Source organism: Oncorhynchus nerka, linkage group LG22, assembly GCF_034236695.1.
Source record: "Oncorhynchus nerka isolate Pitt River linkage group LG22, Oner_Uvic_2.0, whole genome shotgun sequence".
NCBI classification, from domain to species: Eukaryota; Metazoa; Chordata; class Actinopteri; order Salmoniformes; family Salmonidae; genus Oncorhynchus; species Oncorhynchus nerka.
Genome location: NC_088417.1, coordinates 90723665 through 90750134, shown reverse-complemented (window position 1 = coordinate 90750134; position 26470 = coordinate 90723665). Strand labels below are relative to the sequence as shown.

The window sequence follows — 26470 nt, the reverse complement described above, 5'->3', positions numbered from 1 at the left end:
AACACTGTTGATGTTCTGTGGTGGTCGCTGCAGCAGAGACTGCATGATAAACACTGTTGATGTTCTGTGGTGGTCGCTGCAGCAGAGACCTCATGATAAACACTGTTGATGTTCTGTGGTGGTCGCTGCAGCAGAGACTGCATGATAAACACTGTTGATGTTCTGTGGTGGTCGCTGCAGCAGACACTGCATGATAAACACTGTTGATGTTCTGTGGTGGTCGCTGCAGCAGAGACCTCACGATAAACACTGTTGATGTTCTGTGGTGGTTGCTGCAGCAGACACTGCATGATAAACACTGTTGATGTTCTGTGGTGGTCGCTGCAGCAGAGACCTCACGATAAACACTGTTGATGTTCTGTGGTGGTCGCTGCAGCAGACACTGCATGATAAACACTGTTGATGTTCTGTGGTGGTTGCTGCAGCAGAGACCTCACGATAAACACTGTTGATGTTCTGTGGTGGTCGCTGCAGCAGAGACCTCACGATAAACACTGTTGATGTTCTGTGGTGGTCGCTGCAGCAGAGACTGCATGATAAACACTGTTGATGTTCTGTGGTGGTTGCTGCAGCAGAGACCTCACGATAAACACTGTTGATGTTCTGTGGTGGTTGCTGCAGCAGACACTGCATGATAAACACTGTTGATGTTCTGTGGTGGTTGCTGCAGCAGAGACCTCACGATAAACACTGTTGATGTTCTGTGGTGGTCGCTGCAGCAGAGACCTCACGATAAACACTGTTGATGTTCTGTGGTGGTTGCTGCAGCAGACACTGCATGATAAACACTGTTGATGTTCTGTGGTGGTCGCTGCAGCAGAGACCTCACGATAAACACTGTTGATGTTCTGTGGTGGTCGCTGCAGCAGAGACCTCACGATAAACACTGTTGATGTTCTGTGGTGGTTGCTGCAGCAGACACTGCATGATAAACACTGTTGATGTTCTGTGGTGGTCGCTGCAGCAGAGACCTCACGATAAACACTGTTGATGTTCTGTGGTGGTCGCTGCAGCAGAGACCTCACGATAAACACTGTGGATGTTCTGTGGTGGTCGCTGCAGCAGAGACTTCACGATAAACACTGTTGATGTTCTGTGGTGGTTGCTGCAGCAGAGACCTCACGATAAACACTGTTGATGTTCTGTGGTGGTCGCTGCAGCAGAGACTTCACGATAAACACTGTTGATGTTCTGTGGTGGTCGCTGCAGCAGAGACTTCACGATAAACACTGTTGATGTTCCACAGTCACGTGCTGTCATTTTCATTTGTGTGTATGGGTGGGCGGTATCCAGATCATATCGTGACTGTGCAATGCCGGGATATACGTTATTACTGGTAGTGCACACAAGGGGCACTAAAGAATCCTCATAGTGGATGCTAGGTAAATGCTAACAAGTACTAAATAATCCTCATAGTGGATGCTAGGTAAATGCTAACAAGTACTAAAGAATCCTCATAGTGGATGCTAGGTAAATGCTAACAAGTACGAAAGAATCCTCATAGTGGATGCTAACAAATGCATGCAAACATTTACTACTAAGACAGACAACTCGGCTCATAAAGTTATGCAAGTATCTAAAAAACGCAGTTTGCAGCACAAAATAAATATTACACAGCAAGGATCTTCATCCAGGAGGGTTTGTCTCTGCTGCTGTTACCAAGAAGCTAACGTTAGCAAAAACCCAGCAGAGAGAATTTGTCTCATCTTTGTTTTTAAATGATATCAAACTCAACCGTTGTGATAGTCATGGATGTCTCATGATAGGGTGGGCTATGTAAAATGGGTCAACTTTGAGTACATCTATCTCCTTCATTTTGTGGCATTCAGGTCCAAAAAACCATTGCTTTCTGACCACTTCTACCAGGGGTAAATATGTATAGAAAGTGTTGTTAAAAATACAAAAGGGGTGCGGTCAAAAGGTTTTTGAATTCAAATGGACACTTCTGGACTGTAACTAGGCTACTTTACATAGGACTATAAGCCCAAAGAACACTGTGATCATTTGTATCCTGACATATCTGGGTTAGGGTCTTCTCATATCTGTCAGGTATGTAGACCATCATTCTATTCTACTCTCTGCTTCATTACCTTTCAAAACTCTTCTGTGAGAACCACAAGGGTCCATTATCATGTGGTCACCTGCAACAGTCACTGTCATTAAAAACCTCTTAACCTGTTGCTTCTACTCGGGACGCTTGCGTCCCAACTAGAGCTCTGGAAATGCAAATGCGCTACGCTAAATGCTAATAGTATTAGTTAAAACTCAAAAGTTCATTAAAATACACATGCAGGGTATCGAATTAAAGCTACACTCGTTGTGAATCCAGGCAACAAGTCAGATTTTTAAAATGCTTTTCGGCGAAAGCATGAGAAGCTATTATCTGATAGCATGCAACACCCCAAAAGACCCACAGGGGACGTAAACAAAATAATTAGCATTTCGGCGTTACACAAACCGCACAATAAAATAGAAAACATTCATTACCTTTCACCATCTTCTTTGTTGGCACTCCTAGATGTCCCATAAACACTATTTGGGTCTTTATTTCGATTAAATCGGTCCATATAAAGCCTAGATATCGTTATATGTAGACTGTGTGATAAACGAAAAAAACATTGTTTCAAAACGTAACGTCATTTTTTTAAATTCAAAAAGTCGACGATAAACTTTCACAAAACACTTCGAAATACGTTTGTAATGCAACTTTAGGTATTAGTAAACGTTAATAAGCGATAAAATTCATCAGGAGGCGATGTAAAGATCATTAGCTGTCCGTCTGGAAAAATGTCCGGCTAGAAACTCAACGAAAATATCCGGTCCTAGACCGGAGGAGATACGGTGTCCTGTATGTGTTTGACCAAGAAAAAACTCGAAGGGAAATGACAAGACTCTAGACACCGTGTGGAAGCTGTAGGTACTGCAACCTCAGTCAATTAATTGTGGTTCACGTTTATCAATGGGTTCAAGTAGCGCATGGATATATTTTCCCATTTTCAGTGATCAGTTTTTCCTGTGCTTTTCGATGTAAATGCCGTTCTGGTAAAGCCACAGCAGTGATTTAACCAGTTTTTTTAAACGTCTGAGTGTTTTCTATCCACACAGACTAAGCAAATGCATATACTATATTCCTGGCATGAGTAGCAGGGCGCTGAAATGTTGCGCGATTTTTAACAGAATGTTCAAAAATGTAGAGGGTCGACTTAAGAGGTTAAGGATCTCTACAGATCGGTGTCCCACCCACGGGACGGTTGAGCTAATGTGCGGTTGAGCTAATGTGATTTTCATGAGGTTGAGCTAATGTGATTAGCATAAGGTTGTAAGTAAAAATAACATTTCCCACGACATAGACATGTCTGATATGGGCAGAAAGCTTACATTCTTATTAATCTAACTGCACTGTCCTATTTACAGTAGCTATTACAGTGAAATAATACCATGCTATTGTTTGAGGAGAGTGCACAGTTATGAACTTGAAAAGTTATTAATAAACATATTAGGCACATTTAGGTGGTCTTGATACAACAATTTGAACATAAATGCAATGGTTCATTGGATCAGTCTAAAACTTTGGCCACTAGATGGCAGCAGTAAATGTGCAATCTATATTGTGCCTGGTCTGGAATAATACATTATGGCCTTTCTCTTGCATTCCAAAGATGACGGTTAAAAGAAAATATATATTTTTTCCTTTTTTAATGATCTTTTACCAGATCTAATGTGTTATATTCTCCTACATTAATTTCACATTTCCACAAACTTCAAAGTGTTTCCTTTCAAATGGTATCAAGAATATGCATATCCTTGCTTCAGGTCCTGAGCTACAGGCAGTTAGATTTGGGTATGTCATTTTAGACAAAAATTTGAAAGAAAGGGGCAGATCCTTAAGAGGTTTTTAAACAAACCCACCTGTCCTCTCGACAGCCACTGTGATTAAACAAACCACCTGTCCTCTTAAGAACTCTATAGGCTAACTTTGACTGTGAAGGGATGAAAGGCAGTGCCTATTTGCACCCTCAAAGTAAGTTGAGTGACTTCTCTCTGATACTTTTAGCTGCAGGGATGAGACGAGGGGAGTGGGCGGCATCGCTGTGTGATGCGTCTGTCTCAGTGTCTGGCTGTCCCAAATGGCAACCTATTCCCTTTATAGTGCACTACTTTTGACCAGGGCTCATAGGGTATTAAACAAAGGGCTCTGGTCAGAGTAGTGCCCTATTTAAAGAGTATGGTGACATTTGGGACGAACTCTGTCTGGTCCCCTAGGCACGACAGGATAGATGGTTCTAGACTTCAGAGGATAGTGAAGTTTTGTTTTATTCTCAGAGGAGCAGAATCTGTTTTCGTCATTAGTACCGAGACTGCTGCTGTTATGTCTGAGGCCAGACAGCACCACTCTGACCTTTAGTGATGGACTGACTGACTGGACCTACGGACAGACGGACATACAAAGTGATAGGTGTGACAGTGCCCATTTGCACCTTTAAAGTTGAAATCTGCAGTAGGAGTTAACCGCGTGAATTGGCCCGGCCGCCACAAGGAGTTGCTAGGGCATGATGGGACAAGGACGTCCCAGCCGGCCAAACCCTCCCCTAACATGGACAATGCTGGGCCAATTGTGCACCACCTCATGGGTCTCCAGGTCACAGGGGTTGAACCCGGATCTCTAGTGACGCGTCTAGCACTGCAGTGCCTTAGACCGCTGCGCCAGACAAGGAAAGTAGACATCTCTCTGATACCACTAGCTAATTGGTATCTGTGCTCTGCATCTCTAGTGGGGCTAGGTTCAAATGACAAAATATTAGGGCAAGAACTTTTGTTCCAATAGGCTATTTAGAGATCGAGCCATCCTAACAAGAAACGGGTTCAAATGTCATAGCCTAATTGCTGAAGACAATGACCTCATTGCACCACTTCGGGGCTGCTGTATGATGTCACTGTGCCTGGGCTGCATTAAGGTGCAGTTGATCATTGTTAGCTGCTTGGTGAGTTGTGGTGTATTGTATTACAGCACCTAAGGCTTCTAGAAGCCATGCTTTAACATTTTGGAGACCTGCTGGGTCCTGTGAGCTGTGGAAACTTTTGAACAATTTTTTCTTAGTAGAGTTTCTTAGCTTAAATGTTGAGAGAAAGGACAAGGCTAAGGGATAAGTACTGCCAATTTGCTAATTCTGTCAAGGGTAACAATTGATCTGAATCAAGGTTTTATGCCTCTTGTAGCTTACAGCGGGAGGCCCACAGTATACACAGCGGGTTGCCCACAGTATACACAGCGGGAGGCCCACAGTATACACAGCGGGAGGCCCACAGTATACTCAGCGGGAGGCCCACAGTATACTCAGCGGGAGGCCCACAGTATACTCAGCGGGAGGCCCACAGTATACTCAGCGGGAGGCCCACAGTATACACAGCGGGAGGCCCACAGTATACACAGCGGGAGGCCCACAGTATACACAGCGGGAGGCCCACAGTATACACAGCGGGAGGCCCACAGTATACTCAGCGGGAGGCCCACAGTATACTCAGCGGGAGGCCCACAGTATACTCAGCGGGGGGCCCACAGTATACTCAGCGGGGGGCCCACAGTATACTCAGCGGGGGGCCCACAGTATACTCAGCGGGGGGCCCACAGTATACTCAGCGGGGGGCCCACAGTATACTCAGCGGGGGCCCACAGTATACACAGCGGGGGCCCACAGTATACACAGCGGGGGGTATACGCACAGCGGGGGCCCACAGTATACGCACAGCGGGGGGCCCACAGTATACGCACAGCTGGGGGCCCACAGTATACGCACAGCGGGGGGCCCACAGTATGCACACAGCGGGAGGCCCACAGTATGCGCACAGCGGGAGGCCCACAGTATACACAGCGGGAGGCCCACAGTATACTCAGCGGGAGGCCCACAGTATACACAGCGGGAGGCCCACAGTATACACAGCGGGAGGCCCACAGTATACTCAGCGGGAGGCCCACAGTATACTCAGCGGGAGGCCCACAGTATACTCAGCGGGAGGCCCACAGTATACTCAGCGGGGGGCCCACAGTATACTCAGCGGGGGGCCCACAGTATACTCAGCGGGGGGCCCACAGTATACTCAGCGGGGGGCCCACAGTATACTCAGCGGGGGGCCCACAGTATACACAGCGGGGGGCCCACAGTATACGCACAGCGGGGGGCCCACAGTATACGCACAGCGGGGGGCCCACAGTATACGCACAGCGGGGGGCCCACAGTATACGCACAGCGGGGGGCCCACAGTATGCGCACAGCGGGAGGCCCACAGTATGCGCACAGCGGGAGGCCCACAGTATGCGCACAGCGGGAGGCCCACAGTATGCACACAGCGGGAGGCCCACAGTATGCACACAGCGGGAGGCCTATTTGTTAACCATTTTTCATCTCATATTCATCATCACTGGTCATTGTTTTTCAGACTCCTCTGGGTTTAGAGGTCACAGCATAACCAATCAGAAGTCTGCTCTCTACTCTTGTCCTGTCTTGTTAGGCCTATATGTTATAGACCTACATCTGCTAAATTAAATCCATATTTGCTGGCGGTTAACCGGTGTTTCGGTCTGTGTTCAATGTTGTACAGTTGAACTGTATCTGTGTGTCTCATTCTTTTCTGGGTTCTTCTCCCCAAGTGATGATGTGCCTGACGGTGGTGTGAAAACTAGGGCTGGGTAACATGTGATGCTTCAGTGGATTTGAATGCCTCAATCATATTGTCTGTGTCTGTCAAGCAACGATTTGGGTTCATTTGGTGTATCAATTCAAAATGTGCTTTATTTTTGCCTTTATCTAGGGACAACTTTGCAGTCTCTGCATAGATTGAGTTATTATGAGGACTCATCCTGACATAGGCCTAACCTAAAGCTATGTCATTCCCTGCTAACTCACTTTTTAGTATGGAACAAATGCCCATTTCCTGTTTTACAAGAAAGTAGGGCTACAGGAAGGCGCTATAGTTTAGTGACGGTGGTGGTAGGAGGGTTTCCCAAATGACACCGTTTCCTGTTCCTGTATTTAAAACACGGTGATATTTCTCAGAATTGTCCAGAGCCTGGTCTAAAGTAGTGCACTATATAGGGAATAGGGTGATATGTATGACACAACTTTGGGTGAAGAGTGAACAGGTTCATCCTGTGTGGCCACATAGGCTCAGATCGATCCCTGCTGCCTCCACCCACCTCAGTAATGCAATGTGTCAACGCAATGAAACGCAATGTGTCAACACAATGAAACGCAATGTGTCAACGCAATGAAACGCAATGTGTCAACGCAATGAAACGGAATGTGTCAACGCAATGAAACTCAATGTGTCAACGCAATGTCAACGCAATGTGTCAACGCAATGAAACGCAATGTGTCAACGCAATGAAACGCAATGTGTCAACGCAATGAAACGCAATGTGTCAACGCAATGAAACGCAATGTGTCAACGCAATGAAACGCAATGTGTCAACGCAATGAAACGCAATGTGTCAACGCAATGAAACGCAATGTGTCAACGCAACGAAACGCAATGTGTCAACGCAACGAAACGAAACGCAATGTGTCAACGCAATGAAACGCAATGTGTCAACGCAATGAAACGCAATTTGTCAACACAATGAAACGCAATGAAACGCAATGTGTCAACACAATGAAACGCAATATGTCAACACAATGAAACTCAATATGTCAACACAATGAAACGCAATGTGTCAACACAATGTGTCACTTATTTCCCTATTGGACACATCACAGAATGAATGTAGCCTCCTACAGTACAGCGGTGATTCTGGAAGCATGGTATACACACTGTTTTAGTCTAAATTAGATACCTAGTTTCTCAACATTTTGGTCACAATCTTTTCCAATGTATCATATCTACCGGTAGGCTATTTCTTTACCCACATGCGTCCTTAAAAAGGGTCAAAGTGCAATACAAGGCCAGAATGAGTATTTTAGGAAACTTGACTGTTGTGTAATCTATTAGGTCTCCTTGCTTTGCAGTGTAATCAAGGTTTCTTCAGGACATTGATCTAGTCACAATTAACATATCTACAGTTTGTAATGAGAGTCCTGCTAGAGCCTGACCAATCAATGCCAACGTAGCAGCAGCTCTACGAGCCTTTTAGCTGATACAGCACACACCTTTAAAGTCCCTTTTCATCATCTAGTAAGTAGCTTTGCTAGACTACACTATAGAAATAGCCTAGAAGTACATTCAACATGGCCGCCGGCCTGGCCCACCTGTCACGAAACATTGACTTGAGTGAGAATGACCCTTCTGGAAATGAATATTTCTATGACCTCACACCAAGTTAGAATCTATCTTAGAATCTCAGAATGCTATCTCTCTCTGTGCCATTTATGAATGGAACACATTCCAATCATGTGAGTAATCTTAATGGGGGAATCAGCAGTGTGGTGTTAATAGGATCTAGTTATTTTGATATGCATTCTGTAGACAGCCAGGGCTATTCCTGTTTGAGCCATGTTGACAAGTCATATAAGACTAGTTAATACTCTAGTCTGCACACACAGAAACCTGACGTTGCATTTATGCGGCAGAAGCCAGTCAGAAGACTGGTCAATCTTTTACTAATTCATAAACTTCCCATTGCTCAGATCCCTTGTAAAAAGTTGTGGAAGCAGTTTGTAGTTATCCTGCTTGTGTTGCTATTGAATTAAAACCATACAAAGCTGCTTGTGGTTCTCAGTGTTAACAGTGTTTCTACCAGACTCCTCTGTGTGCTTCATAAAGCTCTGTTTTGAAATGCCCACACCCCAGGCAGACTCTCTCTATTTCTCTCTCTCTTTCTCTCTCTCTCTCTCTCTCTCTCTTTCTCGCTCTCTTTCTCTCTCTATTTCTTCTCTCTCTCTCTCTCTTTCTCGCTCTCTTTCTCTCTCTATTTCTTTCTCTCTCTCTCTCTCTCTCTCTCTCTCTCTCTCTTTCTCTCTTTCTCTATTTCTCGCTCTCGCTCACAATTCAAAGGGCTTTATTGGCATGGGAAACATGTTTATATTGTGAAATAGACAATAAACAAAAGTTAAATAAACCATTAAAAAAATATATATTTACAACAGTGTTTGTTTTTCACTGGTTGCCCTTTTCGTATGGCAACAGGTGAGGCATATATCCTCTGTGATGGCACACTGTGGTATTTCACCCAATAGATATGGGAGTTTATCAAATTTGATTTGTTTTTGAATTCTTTGTGAATCTGAGGGAAATATCTGTCTCTAATATGCTCATACATTTGGCAGGAGGTTAGGAAGTGCAGCTCAGTTTCCAACTCATTTTGTGGGCAGTGTGCACATAGCCTGTCTTCTCTTGAGAGCCATGTCTTCCTACGGCGGCCTTTCTCAATAGCAAGGCTATGCTCACTGAGTCTGTACAAAGTCGAAGCTTTCCTTAAGTTTGGGTCAGTCACAGTGGTCAGGTATTCTGCCACTGTGTACTCTCTGTTTAGGGCCAAATAGCATTCTAGTTTGCTCTGTTTTTTTGGTAAATTTGTCTACGTTTCAAGTAATTATCTTTTGTTTTCTCATGATTTGGTTGGGTCTAATTGTGTTGCTGTCCTGGGGCGGTGTGTTTGTTTGTGAACAGAGCCCCAGGACCAGCTTGCTCAGGGGACTCTTCTCCAGGTTCATCTCTCTGTAGGTGATGGTTTTGTTATGAAAGATTTCTTCCTTTTAAGTGGTTGTAGAATTGAACAGCTCTTTTCTGGATTTTGATAATTAGCAGGATTTGGCCTAATTTGCTCTCTGTCTCTCTCTCTCCTCTCTCTCCTTCTGTCAGTGTGTCTCTCTCCGTCTCTCTCTCGTTTCTCTCCTTATGTATCTCTCTCTCGTTTCTCTCCTTATGTATCTCTCTCTCGTTTCTCTCCTTATGTATCTCTCTCTCTGTCTCTGTCTCTCTCTCGTTTCTCTCCTTATGTATCTCTCTCTCGTTTCTCTCCTTATGTATCTCTCTCTGTCTCTGTCTCTCTCTCGTTTCTCTCCTTATGTATCTCTCTCTCGTTTCTCTCCTTATGTATCTCTCTCTGTCTCTGTCTCTCTCTCGTTTCTCTCCTTATGTATCTCTCTCTCGTTTCTCTCCTTATGTATCTCTCTCTCGTTTCTCTCCTTATGTATCTCTCTCTGTCTCTCTCTGCCTGTCTCTTTCTCTCTCAGCCTGTCTCTGTCTCTCTGTCTCTCTCTCTCTCCTCTCTCCTTCTCTGTCAGTGTGTCTCTCTCTGTCTGTCTTTCTCTGTCTCTCTCTCCCCTTCTCCCTCTCGGTCTCTGTCTCTCTTTCTTTCTCTCTCAAATTCAAGTTCAAGCTGCTTTATTGGCATGTACAACATTTAAATAATAACAATAAAATGTTAACAGTCAATAGTAGAAATATAACATTTAAACATGTAAAATGAAACTTTAACTAACTTATAACTAAATAACAGTAATCTTCACCATTACATACTACTACCATCATTACCACTACTACCATCATTACCACTACTACCATCATTACTACTACCACCATCATTACCACTACTACCATCATTACTACTACCACCATCATTACCACTACTACCACCATCATTACTACTACCACCATCATTACCACTACTACCACCATCATTACCACTACCACCATCATTACTACTACCACCATCATTACTACTACCACCATCATTACTACTACCACCATCATTACTACTACCACCATCATTACTACTACCACCATCATTACTACTACCACCCTCATTACTACTACCACCCTCATTACTACTACCACCCTCATTACTACTACCACCCTCATTACTACTACCACCCTCATTTACTACTCATTACTACTACCACCCTCATTACTACTACCACCATCATTACTACTACCACCCTCATTACTACTACCACCATCATTACTACTACCACCCTCATTACTACTACCACCCTCATTACTACTACCACCCTCATTACTACTACCACCATCATTACTACTACCACCATCATTACTACTACCATCCTCATTACTACTACCACCCTCATTACTACTACCACCCTCATTACTACTACCACCCTCATTACTACTACCACCCTCATTACTACTACCACCCACATTACTACTACCATCGTCATTACTACTACCATCGTCATTACTACTACCATCGTCATTACTACTACCACCGTCATTACTACTACCACCCTCATTACCACTACCACCGTCATTACCACTACCACCCTCATTACCACTACCACCCTCATTACTACTACCATCGTCATTACTACTACCACCCTCATTACTACTACCACCCTCATTACCACTACCACCCTCATTACCACTACCACCCTCATTACCACTACCCTCGTCATTACCACTACCCACGTCATTACCACTACCCTCGTCATTACCACTACCACCGTCATTACCACTACCACCGTCATTACCACTACCACCGTCATTACCACTACCACTACCACCGTCATTACCACCGTCATTACCACTACCACCGTCATTACCACTACCACCGTCATTACCACTACCACCGTCATTACCACTACCACCGTCATTACCACTACCACCGTCATTACTACTACCACCGTCATTACTACTACCACCGTCATTACTACTACCACCGTCATTACTACTACAACTACCATCGTCTTTACTACTACAACTACCATCGTCTTTACTACTACCATCGTCATTACCACTACTACCACCATCGTCATTACTACTACCACCATCGTCATTACTACTACCATCATCGTCATTACTACTACAACTACCATCATCACTACTACTACCATCATCACTACTACCATCGTCATTACTACTACAACTACCATCATCACTACTACCATCATCATTACTACTCCCACTACCATCACCATCATCACTACTACTACTACCATCATCACTACTACTACTACCATCATCACTACTACTACTACCATCATCACTACTACTACTACCATCATCACTACTACTACTACCATCATCACTACTACTACTACCATCATCATTACTACTACCATCATCACTACTACTACTACCATCAGCATTACTACTACCATCATCACTACTACCATCATCACTACTACTACCATCGTCACTACTACCATCATCACTACTACTACCATCGTCATTACTACTACCATCGTCATTACTACTACTACTACCATCATCATTACTACTACCATCATCATTACTACTACCACTACCATCAGCATTTACTACTACCAGCATTACTACTACCACTACCATCGTTACTACTACCACTACCATCGTCACTACTACCACTACCATCGTCACTACTACTACAACTACCATCATCATTACTACTACCATCAGCATTACTACTTCCATCATTACTACTACAACTACCATCACCATCATCACTACTACCATCATCACTACTCCCACTACCATCACCATCATTACTACTACCACCATCATTACTACTACCACTACCACCATCATTACTACTACCACCCTCATTACTACTACCACCCTCATTACTACTACCACCATCATTACTACTACCACCATCATTACCACTACCACCATCATTACCACTACCACCATCATTACTACTACCACCATCATTACTACTACCACCCTCATTACTACTACCACCCTCATTACTACTACCACCCTCATTACTACTACCACCCTCATTACCACTAGCATCGTCATTACCACTACCATCGTCATTACCATTACCACTACCACCGTCATTACCACTACCACCGTCTTTACTACTACAACTACCATCGTCTTTACTACTACAACTACCATCGTCTTTACTACTACAACTACCATCGTCATTACCACTACTACCACCATCGTCATTACTACTACCATCATCATTACTACTACAACTACCATCATCACTACTACCATCGTCATTACTACTACAACTACCATCGTCATTACTACTACCACTACCATCGTTACTACTACAACTACCATCAGCATTACTACTACCATCGTTACTACTACAACTACCATCATCATTACTACTACCATCATCATTACTACTCCCACTACCATCACCATCATCACTACTACTACTACCATCATCACTACTACCATCATCACTACTACTACTACCATCATCACTACTACTACCATCATCACTACTACTACTACCATCATCACTACTACTACTACCATCATCACTACTACCATCATCACTACTACCATCATCACTACTACTACCATCGTCATTACTACTACCACTACCATCGTCATTACTACTACCACTACCATCATCATTACTACTACCACTACCATCAGCATTACTACTACCACTACCATCATCATTACTACTACCACTACCATCAGCATTACTACTCCCACTACCACCCTCATTACTACTACCATCAGCATTACCCCTACCACTACCTTCAGCATTACTACTACCACTACCATCAGCATTACTACTACCATCAGCATTACTACTCCCACTACCACCCTCATTACTACTACCATCAGCATTACCCCTACCACTACCTTCAGCATTACTACTACCACTACCATCGTTACTACTACCACTACCAACATCATTACTACTACCATCATCATTACTACTCCCACTACCATCATCATCATCATCACTACTACCATCATCACTACTACCATCATCGTCATTACTACTACCACTACTATCATCATTACTACTACCATCATCATTACTACTACCATCATCATTACTACTCCCACTACCATCATCATCATCACTACTACCATCATCACTACCACTACCATCATCATTACTACTACACCTACCATCATTACTATTACCATCATTTCTACTACTATCATCATTTCTACTACCACTACCATCATTACTACTACAACTACCATCGTTACTACTACCATCCTCATTACTATTACCACCATCGTTACTACTACCATCCTCATTACTATTACCATCATCATTACTACTACCATCAGGAGTGGTGGCGTAGAGGAGTGGTGGCGTAGAGGAGTGGTGGCGTAGAGGAGTGGCGGCGTAGAGGGTGGCGGCGTAGAGGAGTGGCGGCGAGAGGAGTGGCGGCGGAGAGGAGAGGAGGAGTGGCGGCGGAGAGGAGAGGAGGAGTGGCGGCGGAGAGGAGAGGAGGAGTGGCGGCGGAGAGGAGAGGAGGAGTGGCGGCGTAGCGGAGAGGAGGAGTGGCGGCGTAGAGGAGTGGCGGCGGAGAGGAGAGGAGGCGGCGTAGAGGAGTGGCGGCGGAGAGGAGAGGAGGAGTGGTGGTGGTGGTGGTGGAGTAGACGAGGAGGAGTGGTGGTGGTGGTGGCGTGGTGGCGTAGAGGAGTGGCGGTGTAGAGGAGAGGGCAGTAAATTAAATGAAGACCTAAACCCTGGTTGGCACATTGCTGGTTATCATCAGTTAACGTGTGACTGAACCCCCTCATGCTGGACTGCAGGGGACATGAGAATGATTAGAAGTTAATGGTTTAGGTTGGACTTCTAACGGTTATGTTCTGGTACCAAGTCTCACTGGCCGTTGACAGTTTTTACCCATGGAAAACTCTCTGCCTTGTGTCTCTGCCTTGTGTCTCTGTGTCTCTGCCTTGTGTCTCTGCCTTGTGTCTCTGTGTCTCTGCCTTGTGTCTCTGCCTTGTGTCTCTGTCTTGTGTCTCTGCCTTGTGTCTCTGCCTTGTGTCTCTGTGTTTGTCTGATTACCTGCTGGACATTATGGGGTAAATGGTTGTTTCTCCATCTCACTGTAACGCCTGTGAACGGAGCCGCTAGCTGTGTGTGTGGGTGGTTGTGTGGTTGTGTGGGTGGTTGTGTGGGTGTGTTGGTGGGTGGAGCTTACAGACCAGAGCGATTATGGGGCAATGCTGCCTGTTCTGCCCACTGGTGTCACCACAGTGACATTTTTCTCAACTCAGGCCTTGGGGTGCGAGAGTTCTCGCTCTGTCAACTAAATGACATGAATGAGACATTTTGATTATTGGTTGGAATAGGCTATTATAATAGTATTATATACAACACAATGGAAGGTGTTGATAACTGAACTTTGACCTCTTTGTGTTTCCAGGTAGAGATTCCCCACACATCCTGAGACTATTCCTGTGACCCTGGGCTGCAGAGGGACAGGAGGACAGTGTAGCACAAGGTAATGATCACGTGACAGGGTCACTATGCTTCCCTGACTACTGTAACTAGGCTAGTAACACAGTACACTGGATAACCCCATTGGGACCTACAGTCCGCTGGTCTTGGACAGGATCGGTGTTACATGGAGATGACCTGAATGTCCTTCACCTATTTCCAATGGGAATTGGCTTCTTGTCATTTTTTATATTCTACACTGAACAAAAATATAAACAAAACATTCAACAATTTCAAAGAATTCGCTGAGTTACAGTTAATATAAGGAAATCAGTCTATTGAAATACATTCATTAGGCCCTAATCTATGGATTTCACATGATCTGGGAATACAGATATTCATCTGTTGGTCACAGATACCTTTAAAAAACGGTAGGGGCCTGGATCAGCAAACCAGTCAGTATCTGGTGTGACCACCATTTGTCTCATGCAGCGTGACACATCTCCTTCACATAGTTGATCAGGCTGTTGATTATGGCCTGGGGCTGTGCATTAAATTGTGTTCATTGTCAGTAGCTTATGCCTGCCCATCCCATAACCCCACTGTTCACAACGTTGACATCAGCAAACCGCTCGCCCACACGATGGGACGCATCCACGAAGAGCACCAGTGGAGAGCACCAGTGGAGAGCACCAGTAGGGAGCACCAGTAGGGAGCACCAGTAGGGAGCACCAGTGGAGAGCACCAGTGGGGAGCACCAGTGGGGAGCACCAGTGGGGAGCACCAGTGGAGAGCACCAGTGGAGAGTACCAGTGGGGAGCACCAGTGGGGAGCACCAGTAGGGAGCACCAGTAGAGAGCACCAGTGGAGAGCACCAGTGGGGAGCACCAGTGGGGAGCACCAGTGGGGAGCACCAGTGGGGAGAGCACCAGTGGGGAGCACCAGTGGGGAGCACCAGTGGGGAGCACCAGTGGGGAGCACCAGTGGGGAGCACCAGTGGGGAGCACCAGTGGGGAGTACCAGTGGGGAGCACCAGTGGGGAGCACCAGTAGGGAGCACCAGTGTGCCATCGAAGGTGATAATTTGTCCATTGAAGTCAGTTACGACGCCGAACTGCAGTCAGGTCGAGACCCTGGTGAGGACGACGAGCATGCAGATGAGCTTCCCTGAGACGGTGTCTGACAGCTGGTGCTGAAATTATTCAGTTGTGCAAACCCACAGTTTCATCAGCTGTCTGGGTGGCTGGTCTCAGACGATCCCGCAGGTGAAGAAGCCGGATGTGGAGGTACTGGGCTGGCGTGGTTACTCGTGGTCTGTGGTTGTGACGTCTGTTAGATGTGGAGGTCCTGGGCTGGCGTGGTTACATGTGGTCTGTGGTTGTGGAGGTCCTGGGCTGGCGTGGTTACTCGTGGCTTGTGGTTGTGACGTCTGTTAGATGTGGAGGTCCTGGGCTGGCGTGGTTACTCGTGCTCTGTGGTTGTGACGTCTGTTAGATGTGGAGGTCCTGGGCTGGCGTGGTTACTCGTGGTCTGTGGTTGTGACGTCTGTTAGATGTGGAGGTCCTGGGCTGGCGTGGTTACTCGTGGCCTGTGGTTGTGACGTCTGTTAGATGTATTGCCATATTCTTTAAAATGACATTGGAGGCAGCTTTTGTTACAGAAATTAACATTCCATTTTCTGGCAACAGCTCTAGTGGACATTCTTGCAGTCGGCATGCCAATTGCACGCTCCCTCAAAACTTGAGACATCTGTGGCATTGTGTTATGTGACAAAACTGCACATTTTAGAGTGGCCTTTTATTGTCCCCAGTACAAGGTGCACCTGTGTAATGATCATTCTGTTTAATCAGCTTCTTGATATGCCACACCTGTCAGGTGGATGGATTATCTTGGTAAAGGAGAAATGCTCACTAACAGGGATGTAAACTAATTTGTGCAAAACATTTTGAGAGAAGGCAGACCGGGAGACCGTAAGGAGGGGTGAGGGAAACCAGGAGGGAGTCCCCTCAGTGAGGTGCATAATGCTGTCATAATGCGAGTCATGCGGAAAACAAGCAGCACCCCGGTGTGTGTGTGTGTGTGAGCTCTCATGTTCTACCTCTGACTCAGCAGCAAGGCCACTGACCTTTCTGACCCCACCAGTCACACACATTCAAGTCACATATACACACACACACCCACATTCAAGTCACATATACACACACCCACATTCAAGTCACATATACACACACCCACATTCAAGTCACATATACACACACCCACATTCAAGTCACATATACACACACCCACATTCAAGTCACATATATATACACACATTCAAGTCACACACACACACCCACATTCAAGTCACATATATACACACACACACACACACACACACACACACCCACATTCAAGTCACATATACACACACATTCAAGTCACACACACACACATTCAAGTCACACACACACCCACATTCAAGTCACATATACACACACATTCAAGTCACACACACACACACACACACACACACACACACACACACACACACACACATTCAAGTCACACACACACACACACACATTCAAGTCACACACACACACACACACACACATTCAAGTCACACACACACACACACACACACACACACACATTCAAGTCACACACACACATTCAAGTGTCACACACACACACACACACATTCAAGTGTCACACACACACACACACTGAGTGGATCAAACATTCAAGTCCTTAATTGACCATACACATTCAAGAAAATTGTCATTGAGCCCTAACACACACACACACATTCACACACACACACACACACACTGAGTGGATCAAACGTGTGTATATGTGTGGTCCTTAATTGACCATATTAGATTTTACTCTACAAGAAAATTAGACTACCGATTGAGCCCTAACATCACACACACACACACACACACACACACACACACACACACACACACACACACACACATTTTTCATTTGTTTGTTATTTAGAAGATCCTCTTATCCAGAGCAGTTTACAGTAGTGAGAGCATACATCTCCATTCGTACTTGTCCTCTGTGGGCATTGAACCCACAACCCTGGCATTGCAAGTGCTATGCTCTACCAACTGAGCTACACGGGGCCCATTAGTCACGTTCATGAGAAGTAGCCCACAATGCATTGGGTTTTAACATAGCCTTCTGTCGTCTCCCAATAAGGATGCAGTTTCGATATTAAATGATGCACCGGTCTGTGACATGTTTATGCTTTTCAGGAACAAATGAGTTTTGTTCTCCATCGTTAGTGTTTACCAAGCAGTGTCAGTCAGTCAGAGCACCAGCCTTTGAGTGTGTGTGTGTCTGCAGATAACCTAGCAGTTAACCGAAGGTCGCTGGTTTGAATCCGCCACCAAAATCTGTCTGTGCCCTTGAGCAAGCTGTTTAACCCTAATTGCGCCTGTAAGTCACTCTGTATCAGAATGTCTGCTAAAATGTGTAAATGTTTATTTCAAATCAAATCAAATCAAATGTATTTATATAGCCCTTCGTACATCAGCTGATATCTCAAAGTGCTGTACAGAAACCCAGCCTAAAACCCCAAACAGCAAACAATGCAGGTGTAAAAGCACGGTGGCTAGGAAAAACTTCCTAGAAAGGCCAAAACCTAGGAAGAAACCTAGAGAGGAACCAGGCTATGTGGGGTGGCCAGTCCTCTTCTGGCTGTGCCGGGTAGAGATTATAACAGAACATGACCAAGATGTTCAAATGTTCATAAATGACCAGCATGGTCTAATAATAATAAGGCAGAACAGTTGAAACTGGAGCAGCAGCACAGTCAGGTGGACTGGGGACAGCAAGGAGTCATCATGTCAGGTAGTCCTGGGGCACGGTCCTAGGGCTCAGGTCCTCCGAGAGAGAGAAAGAAAGAGAGAATATGAGAGAGCATATGTGGGGTGGCCAGTCCTCTTCTGGCTGTGCCGGGTGGAGATTATAACAGAACGTGGCCAAGATGTTCAAATGTTCATAAATGACCAGCATGGTTGAATAATAGTAAGGCAGAACAGTTGAAACTGGAGCAGCAGCATGGCCAGGTGGACTGGGGACAGCAAGGAGTCATCATGTCAGGTAGTCCTGGGACATGGTCCTAGGGCCCAGGCCAGTTGAAACTGGAGCAGCAGCATGGCCAGGTGGACTGGGGACAGCAAGGAGTCATCATGTCAGGTAGTCCTGGGGCATGGTCCTAGGGCTCAGGTCCTCCGAGAGAGAGAAAGAAGGAGAGGAGAGAATTAGAGAGAGCACACTTAGATTCAAACAGGACACCGAATAGGACAGGAGAAGTACTCCAGATATAACAAACTGACCCCAGCCCCCCGACACATAAACTACTGCAGCATAAATACTGGAGGCTGAGACATGTCTTGTACAGCAGCCAAAGAAAAGTTTGAAGACCTGAATGTGGTAGGTAATAATGTGGTAGGTAATAATGTGGTAGGTAATAATGTGGTAGGTAATAGTGTGGTAGGTAATAATGTGGTAGGTAATAATGTGGTAGGTAATAATGTGTAACTAAGTATTAAACTTTGATAAGATAACAGCATGGGATCCATTTTGGATATCTCACCTCAAATGACACCCCTGGTCAATAGACCCCATAGGGCCCTGGTCAATAGACCCCATAGGGCCCTGGTCAATAGACCCCATAGGGCCCTGGTCAATAGACCCCATAGGGCCCTGGTCAATAGACCCCATAGGGCCCTGGTCAATAGACCCCATAGGGCCCTGGTCAATAGACCCCATAGGGCCCTGGTCAATAGACCCCATAGGGCCCTGGTCAATAGACCCCATAGGGCCCTGGTCAATAGACCCCATAGTGTTGCTGCACAGCTATTTTCAGGTCTCTCCACAGCTGTATTTATTTATTTAATCCATTTTAGAATCCATTTTAATCCATTTTAGAATCCATTTTAATCCATTTTAGAATAAGGCTGTAATGTAACAAAATGTGGTTCAAGTCAAGGGGTCTGAATACTTTCCGAAGGCACTGTATATAGTGAACGAAAGAGCAGCGGAATAATTCAGTTTGAGTCGTCAGGCAACTGAACAGGTGCTGCTCATGATTTAAGGCCGCCTTCTTGCAAAAGGTAGAGCTGAAGCACAGAGAGTGGTCCTGCTGGGTTCAAATAGTATTTGTTCTCTTTCAAATACCTTGAATGTTTGCTTGAGCCTGCCTCGAGTCAGAGTGCCACATGGGCAGGGTTTGCGCTTTTGGGAATATTCCATTGTTTCCGTTGTGCCAGAGCCAATCAAGCACAGCTAAAGTATTTCAAAGAAAATAAATAGGGCCTGGTATTTGAACCTTGGTCTCCCTCAGCCAGGACAGAGCTGAAGCAGAGGGAAGATAGACCAGACTCTGTCTAGCTTTCTCTGTCTAGCTTTCTCTGTCTAGCTCTCTCTGTCTAGCTCGCTTTGTCTCTGTCTAGCTCGCTTTGTCTCTGTCTAGCTCGCTTTGTCTCTGTCTAGCTCGCTTTGTCTCTGTCTAGCTCGCTTTGTCTCTGTCTAGCTCTCTGTCTCTGTCTAGCTCTCTGTCTCCGTCTAGCTCTCTGTCTCCGTCTAGCTCTCTGTCTCCGTCTAGCTCTCTGTCTCCGTCTAGCTCTCTGTCTCCGTCTAGCTCTCTGTCTCCGTCTAGCTCTCTGTCTCCGTCTAGCTCTCTGTCTCCGTCTAGCTCTCTGTCTCCGTCTAGCTCTCTGTCTCCGTCTAGCTCTCTGTCTCCGTCTAGCTCTCTGTCTCCGTCTAGCTCTCTGTCTCCGTCTAGCTCTCTGTCTCCGTCTAGCTCTCTGTCTCCGTCTAGCTCTCTGTCTCCGTCTAGCTCTCTGTCTCTGTCTAGCTCTCTGTCTCTGTCTAGCTCTCTCTGTCTCTGTCTAGCTCTCTCTGTCTCTGTCTAGCTCTCTCTGTCTCTCGTCTAGCTCTCTCTGTCTCTGTCTAGCTCTCTCTGTCTCTGTCTAGCTCTCTCTGTCTCTGTCTAGCTCTCTGTGTCTCTGTCGAGCTCTCTGTGTCTCTGTCTAGCTCTCTGTGTCTCTGTCTAGCTCTCTCTGTCTCTGTCTAGCTCTCTCTGTCTCTGTCTAGCTCTCTGTGTCTCTGTCTAGCTCTCTGTGTCTCTGTCGAGCTCTCTCTGTCTCCGTCGAGCTCTTTTTAGCTCTCTTTGTCTAACTATCTGTCTCTATATAGCTCTCTCTGTCTCTGTCTAGCTCTCTCTGCCTCTGTCTAGCTCTCTCTGCCTCTGTATAGCTCTCTTTACCTCTGTCTAGCTCTCTTTATCTCTGTCTAAGCTCTCTTTGTCTCTGTCTAGCTCTCTTTGTCTCTGTCTAAGCTCTCTTTGTCTCTGTCTAAGCTCTCTCTGTCTCCTGTCTAGCTCTCTCTGTCTCCGTCGAGCTCTCTCTGTCTCCGTCGAGCTCTCTCTGTCTCCGTCGAGCTCTCTCTGTCTCCGTTGAGCTCTCTCTGTCTCCGTCGAGCTCTCTCTGTCTCCGTCGAGCTCTCTCTGTATAGCTCTGTCGAGCTCTCTCTCTCTGTATAGCTCTTTTTAGCTCTCTTTGTCTAACTCTCTGTCTCTATATAGCTCTCTCTGCCTCTGTATAGCTCTTTCTGCCTCTGTCTAGCTCTCTTTATCTCTGTCTAAGCTCTCTTTGTCTCTGTCTAAGCTCTCTTTGTCTCTGTCTAGCTCTCTGTCTCTGTCTAAGCTCTCTTTGTCTCTAAGCTCTCTTTGTCTCTGTCTAGCTCTCTGTCTCTAAGCTCTCTTTGCCTCTGTCTAAGCTCTCTTTGTCTCTGTCTAAGCTCTCTTTGCCTCTGTCTAAGCTCTCTTTGTCTCTGTCTAAGCTCTCTCTGTCTCTGTCTAAGCTCTCTCTGTCTCTGTCTAAGCTCTCTTTGTCTCTGTCTAAGCTCTCTTTGTCTCTGTCTAAGCTCTCTCTGTCTCTGTCTAAGCTCTCTTTGTCTCTGTCTAAGCTCTCTCTGTCTAAGCTGTCTTTGTCTCTGTCTAGCTCTCTCTGTCTCTGTCTAGCTCTCTCTGTCTCTGTCTAGCTCTCTTTGTCTAGCTCTCTTTGCCTCTGTCTAGCTCTCTTTGCCTCTGTCTAGCTCTCTTTGCCTCTGTCTAAGCTCTCTTTGCCTCTGTCTAGCTCTCTTTGTCTCTGTCTAGCTCTCTTTGTCTCTGTCTAAGCTCTCTCTGTCTCTGTCTAAGCTCTCTCTGTCTCTGTCTAAGCTCTCTTTGTCTCTGTCTAGCTCTCTTTGTCTCTGTCTAAGCTCTCTCTGTCTCTGTCTAAGCTCTCTCTGTCTCTGTCTAAGCTCTCTTTGTCTCTGTCTAAGCTCTCTCTGTCTAAGCTCTCTGTGTCTCTGTCGAGCTCTCTGTGTCTCTGTCGAGCTCTCTCTGTCTCCGTTGAGCTCTCTCTGTCTCCGTCGAGCTCTCTCTGTCTCCGTCGAGCTCTCTCTGTCTCCGTCGTGCTCTTTTTAGCTCTCTTTGTCTAATTATCTGTCTCTATATAGCTCTCTCTGTCTCTGTCTAGCTCTCTCTGCCTCTGTCTAGCTCTCTCTGCCTCTGTATAGCTCTTTCTGCCTCTGTCTAGCTCTCTTTATCTCTGTCTAAGCTCTCTTTATCTCTGTCTAAGCTCTCTTTATCTCTGTCTAAGCTCTCTTTGTCTCCGTCGAGCTCTCTCTGTCTCCGTCGAGCTCTCTCTGTCTCCGTCGAGCTCTCTCTGTCTCTAGCTCTCTCTGTTGTCTCTGTCTATAGCTCTTTTGTCTCTTTGTCTAACTCTCTGTCTCTTTGTCTCTGCCTCTGTATAGCTCTTTCTGCCTCTGTCTAGCTCTCTTTATCTCTGTCTAAGCTCTCTTTGTCTCTGTCTAAGCTCTCTTTGTCTCTGTCTAGCTCTCTGTCTCTGTCTAAGCTCTCTTTGTCTCTGTCTAAGCTCTCTCTGTCTCTAAGCTCTCTGTCTAAGCTCTCTTTGTCTCTGTCTAAGCTCTCTCTGTCTCTGTCTAAGCTCTCTTTGTCTCTGTCTAAGCTCTCTTTGTCTCTGTCTAAGCTCTCTTTGTCTCTGTCTAGCTCTCTCTGTCTCTGTCTAGCTCTCTGTTTGCCTCTGTCTAGCTCTCTCGAGCTTTCTCTCTGTCTAGCTCTCTTTGTCTCTGTCTAAGCTCTGTCTCTTTGCTCTCTCTGTCTAGCTCTTTCTCTCTGTCTAGCTCTCTTTATCTCTGTCTAAGCTCTCTTTGTCTCTGTCTAAGCTCTCTTTGTCTCTGTCTAAGCTCTCTGTCTCTGTCTAAGCTCTCTTTCTCTGTCTAAGCTCTCTTTGTCTCTAAGCTCTCTTTGTCTCTGTCTAGCTCTCTTTGCCTCTGTCTAGCTCTCTTTGCCTCTGTCTAGCTCTCTTTGCCTCTGTCTAAGCTCTCTTTTCCTCTGTCTAGCTCTCTTTGTCTCTGTCTAGCTCTCTTTGTCTCTGTCTAAGCTCTCTCTGTCTCTGTCTAAGCTCTCTCTGTCTCTGTCTAAGCTCTCTCTGTCTCTGTCTAAGCTCTCTTTGTCTCTGTCTAAGCTCTCTTTGTCTCTGTCTAAGCTCTCTCTGTCTAAGCTCTCTTTGCCTCTGTCTAGCTCTCTTTGTCTCTGTCTAGCTCTCTTTGCCTCTGTCTAAGCTCTCTTTGTCTCTGTCTAAGCTCTCTTTGTCTCTGTCTAGCTCTCTTTGCCTCTGTCTGGCTCTCTTTATCTCTGTCTAAGCTCTCTCTGTCTCTGTCTAGCTCTCTTTGCCTCTGTCTAGCTCTCTTTGCCTCTGTCTAGCTCTCTTTGCCTCTGTCTAGCTCTCTTTGCCTCTGTCTAGCTCTCTTTGCCTCTGTCTAAGCTCTCTTTGCCTCTGTCTAGCTCTCTTTGTCTCTGTCTAGCTCTCTTTGTCTCTGTCTAGCTCTCTTTGCCTCTGTCTAGCTCTCTTTATCTCTGTCTAAGCTCTCTTTGTCTCTGTCTAGCTCTCTTTGCCTCTGTCTAGCTCTCTTTATCTCTGTCTAAGCTCTCTTTGTCTCTGTCTAAGCTCTCTTTGTCTCTGTCTAGCTCTCTTTGCCTCTGTCTAGCTCTCTTTGCCTCTGTCTAGCTCTCTTTGCCTCTGTCTAGCTCTCTTTGCCTCTGTCTAGCTCTCTTTGTCTCTGTCTAGCTCTCTTTGTCTCTGTCTAAGCTCTCTCTGTCTCTGTCTAAGCTCTCTTTGTCTCTGTCTAAGCTCTCTTTGTCTCTGTCTAAGCTCTCTTTGTCTCTGTCTAAGCTCTCTCTGTCTAAGCTCTCTTTGTCTCTGTCTAGCTCTCTCTGTCTCTGTCTAGCTCTCTCTGTCTCTGTCTAGCTCTCTTTGTCTAGCTCTCTTTGCCTCTGTCTAGCTCTCTTTGCCTCTGTCTAAGCTCTCTTTGCCTCTGTCTAGCTCTCTTTGTCTCTGTCTAGCTCTCTTTGCCTCTGTCTAAGCTCTCTTTGTCTCTGTCTAAGCTCTCTTTGTCTCTGTCTAGCTCTCTTTGCCTCTGTCTAAGCTCTCTTTATCTCTGTCTAAGCTCTCTTTGTCTCTGTCTAGCTCTCTTTGCCTCTGTCTAGCTCTCTTTGCCTCTGTCTAGCTCTCTTTGCCTCTGTCTAAGCTCTCTTTGCCTCTGTCTAGCTCTCTTTGTCTCTGTCTAGCTCTCTTTGTCTCTGTCTAGCTCTCTTTGCCTCTGTCTAGCTCTCTTTATCTCTGTCTAAGCTCTCTTTGTCTCTGTCTAAGCTCTCTTTGTCTCTGTCTAGCTCTCTTTGTCTCTGTCTAGCTCTCTTTGCCTCTGTCTAGCTCTCTCTATCTCTGTCTAGCTCTCTCTGTCTCTGTCTAGCTCTCTTTGCCTCTGTCTAGCTCTCTTTGCCTCTGTCTAAGCTCTCTTTGTCTCTGTCTAAGCTCTCTTTGTCTCTGTCTAAGCTCTCTTTGTCTCTGTCTAAGCTCTCTTTGTCTCTGTCTAAGCTCTCTTTAAGCTCTCTGTCTCTCTAGCTCTCTCTGTCTCTCTGTCTAGCTCTCTTTGCCTCTGTCTAGCTCTCTTTGCCTCTGTCTAAGCTCTCTTTGCCTCTGTCTAGCTCTCTTTGTCTCTGTCTAGCTCTCTTTGCCTCTGTCTAGCTCTCTTTGCCTCTGTCTAGCTCTCTTTGTCTCTGTCTAAGCTCTCTTTGTCTCTGTCTAAGCTTTGTCTCTGTCTAAGCTCTCTTTGTCTCTGTCTAAGCTCTCTTTGTCTCTGTCTAAGCTCTCTTTGTCTCTGTCTAGCTCTCTTTGCCTCTGTCTAGCTCTCTTTATCTCTGTCTAAGCTCTCTCTGTCTCTGTCTAGCTCTCTTTGCCTCTGTCTAGCTCTCTTTGCCTCTGTCTAGCTCTCTTTGCCTCTGTCTAAGCTCTCTTTGCCTCTGTCTAGCTCTCTTTGTCTCTGTCTAGCTCTCTTTGTCTCTGTCTAGCTCTCTTTGCCTCTGTCTAAGCTCTCTTTGTCTCTGTCTAAGCTCTCTTTGTCTCTGTCTAAGCTCTCTTTGTCTCTGTCTAGCTCTCTTTGTCTCTGTCTAAGCTCTCTTTGTCTCTGTCTAAGCTCTCTTTGTCTCTGTCTAGCTCTCTTTGTCTCTGTCTAAGCTCTCTTTGTCTCTGTCTAAGCTCTCTTTGTCTCTGTCTAAGCTCTCTTTGTCTCTGTCTAAGCTCTCTTTGTCTCTGTCTAAGCTCTCTTTGTCTCTGTCTAGCTCTCTTTGTCTAGCTCTCTTTGCCTCTGTCTAGCTCTCTCTGTCTCTGTCTAAGCTCTCTTTGCCTCTGTCTAAGCTCTCTTTGTCTCTGTCTAAGCTCTCTTTGTCTCTGTCTAAGCTCTCTTTGTCTCTGTCTAAGCTCTCTTTGTCTCTGTCTAGCTCTCTTTGTCTAGCTCTCTTTGCCTCTGTCTAGCTCTCTTTGCCTCTGTCTAAGCTCTCTTTGCCTCTGTCTAGCTCTCTTTGTCTCTGTCTAGCTCTCTTTGTCTCTGTCTAGCTCTCTTTGCCTCTGTCTAAGCTCTCTTTGTCTCTGTCTAAGCTCTCTTTGTCTCTGTCTAAGCTCTCTTTGTCTCTGTCTAGCTCTCTTTGCCTCTGTCTAAGCTCTCTCTGTCTCTGTCTAGCTCTCTCTGTCTCTGTCTAGCTATCTTTGCCTCTGTCTAAGCTCTCTTTGTCTCTGTCTAAGCTCTCTTTGTCTCTGTCTAGCTCTCTTTGTCTCTGTCTAAGCTCTCTTTGTCTCTGTCTAAGCTCTCTCTGTCTAAGCTCTCTCTGTCTCTGTCTAGCTCTCTCTGTCTCTGTCTAGCTCTCTTTGTCTAGCTCTCTTTGCCTCTGTCTAGCTCTCTTTGCCTCTGTCTAAGCTCTCTTTGTCTCTGTCTAGCTCTCTTTGTCTCTGTCTAGCTCTCTTTGTCTCTGTCTAGCTCTCTTTGCCTCTGTCTAGCTCTCTTTGTCTCTGTCTAAGCTCTCTTT

At 45.7% G+C, this 26470-nt stretch overlaps 1 protein-coding gene across 7 annotated transcripts in view; it reads left to right on the top strand.

The window, feature by feature from the left end:
• LOC115120192 (spermatid perinuclear RNA-binding protein-like) overlaps positions 1 to 26470 on the top strand; it is a 186320-nt gene that overhangs the window by 39836 nt on the left and 120014 nt on the right. For 6 of the 7 annotated variants that reach the window (XM_065007564.1, XM_065007569.1, XM_065007567.1 and 3 more), the window contains exon 2: positions 15027 to 15104. The exons of the other annotated variant lie outside the window; for it this stretch is intronic. The gene's annotated coding sequence lies outside the window, so the exon portion shown is untranslated. The remainder of the gene's footprint in view (positions 1 to 15026; positions 15105 to 26470) is intronic. 7 annotated transcript variants of the gene reach the window in all.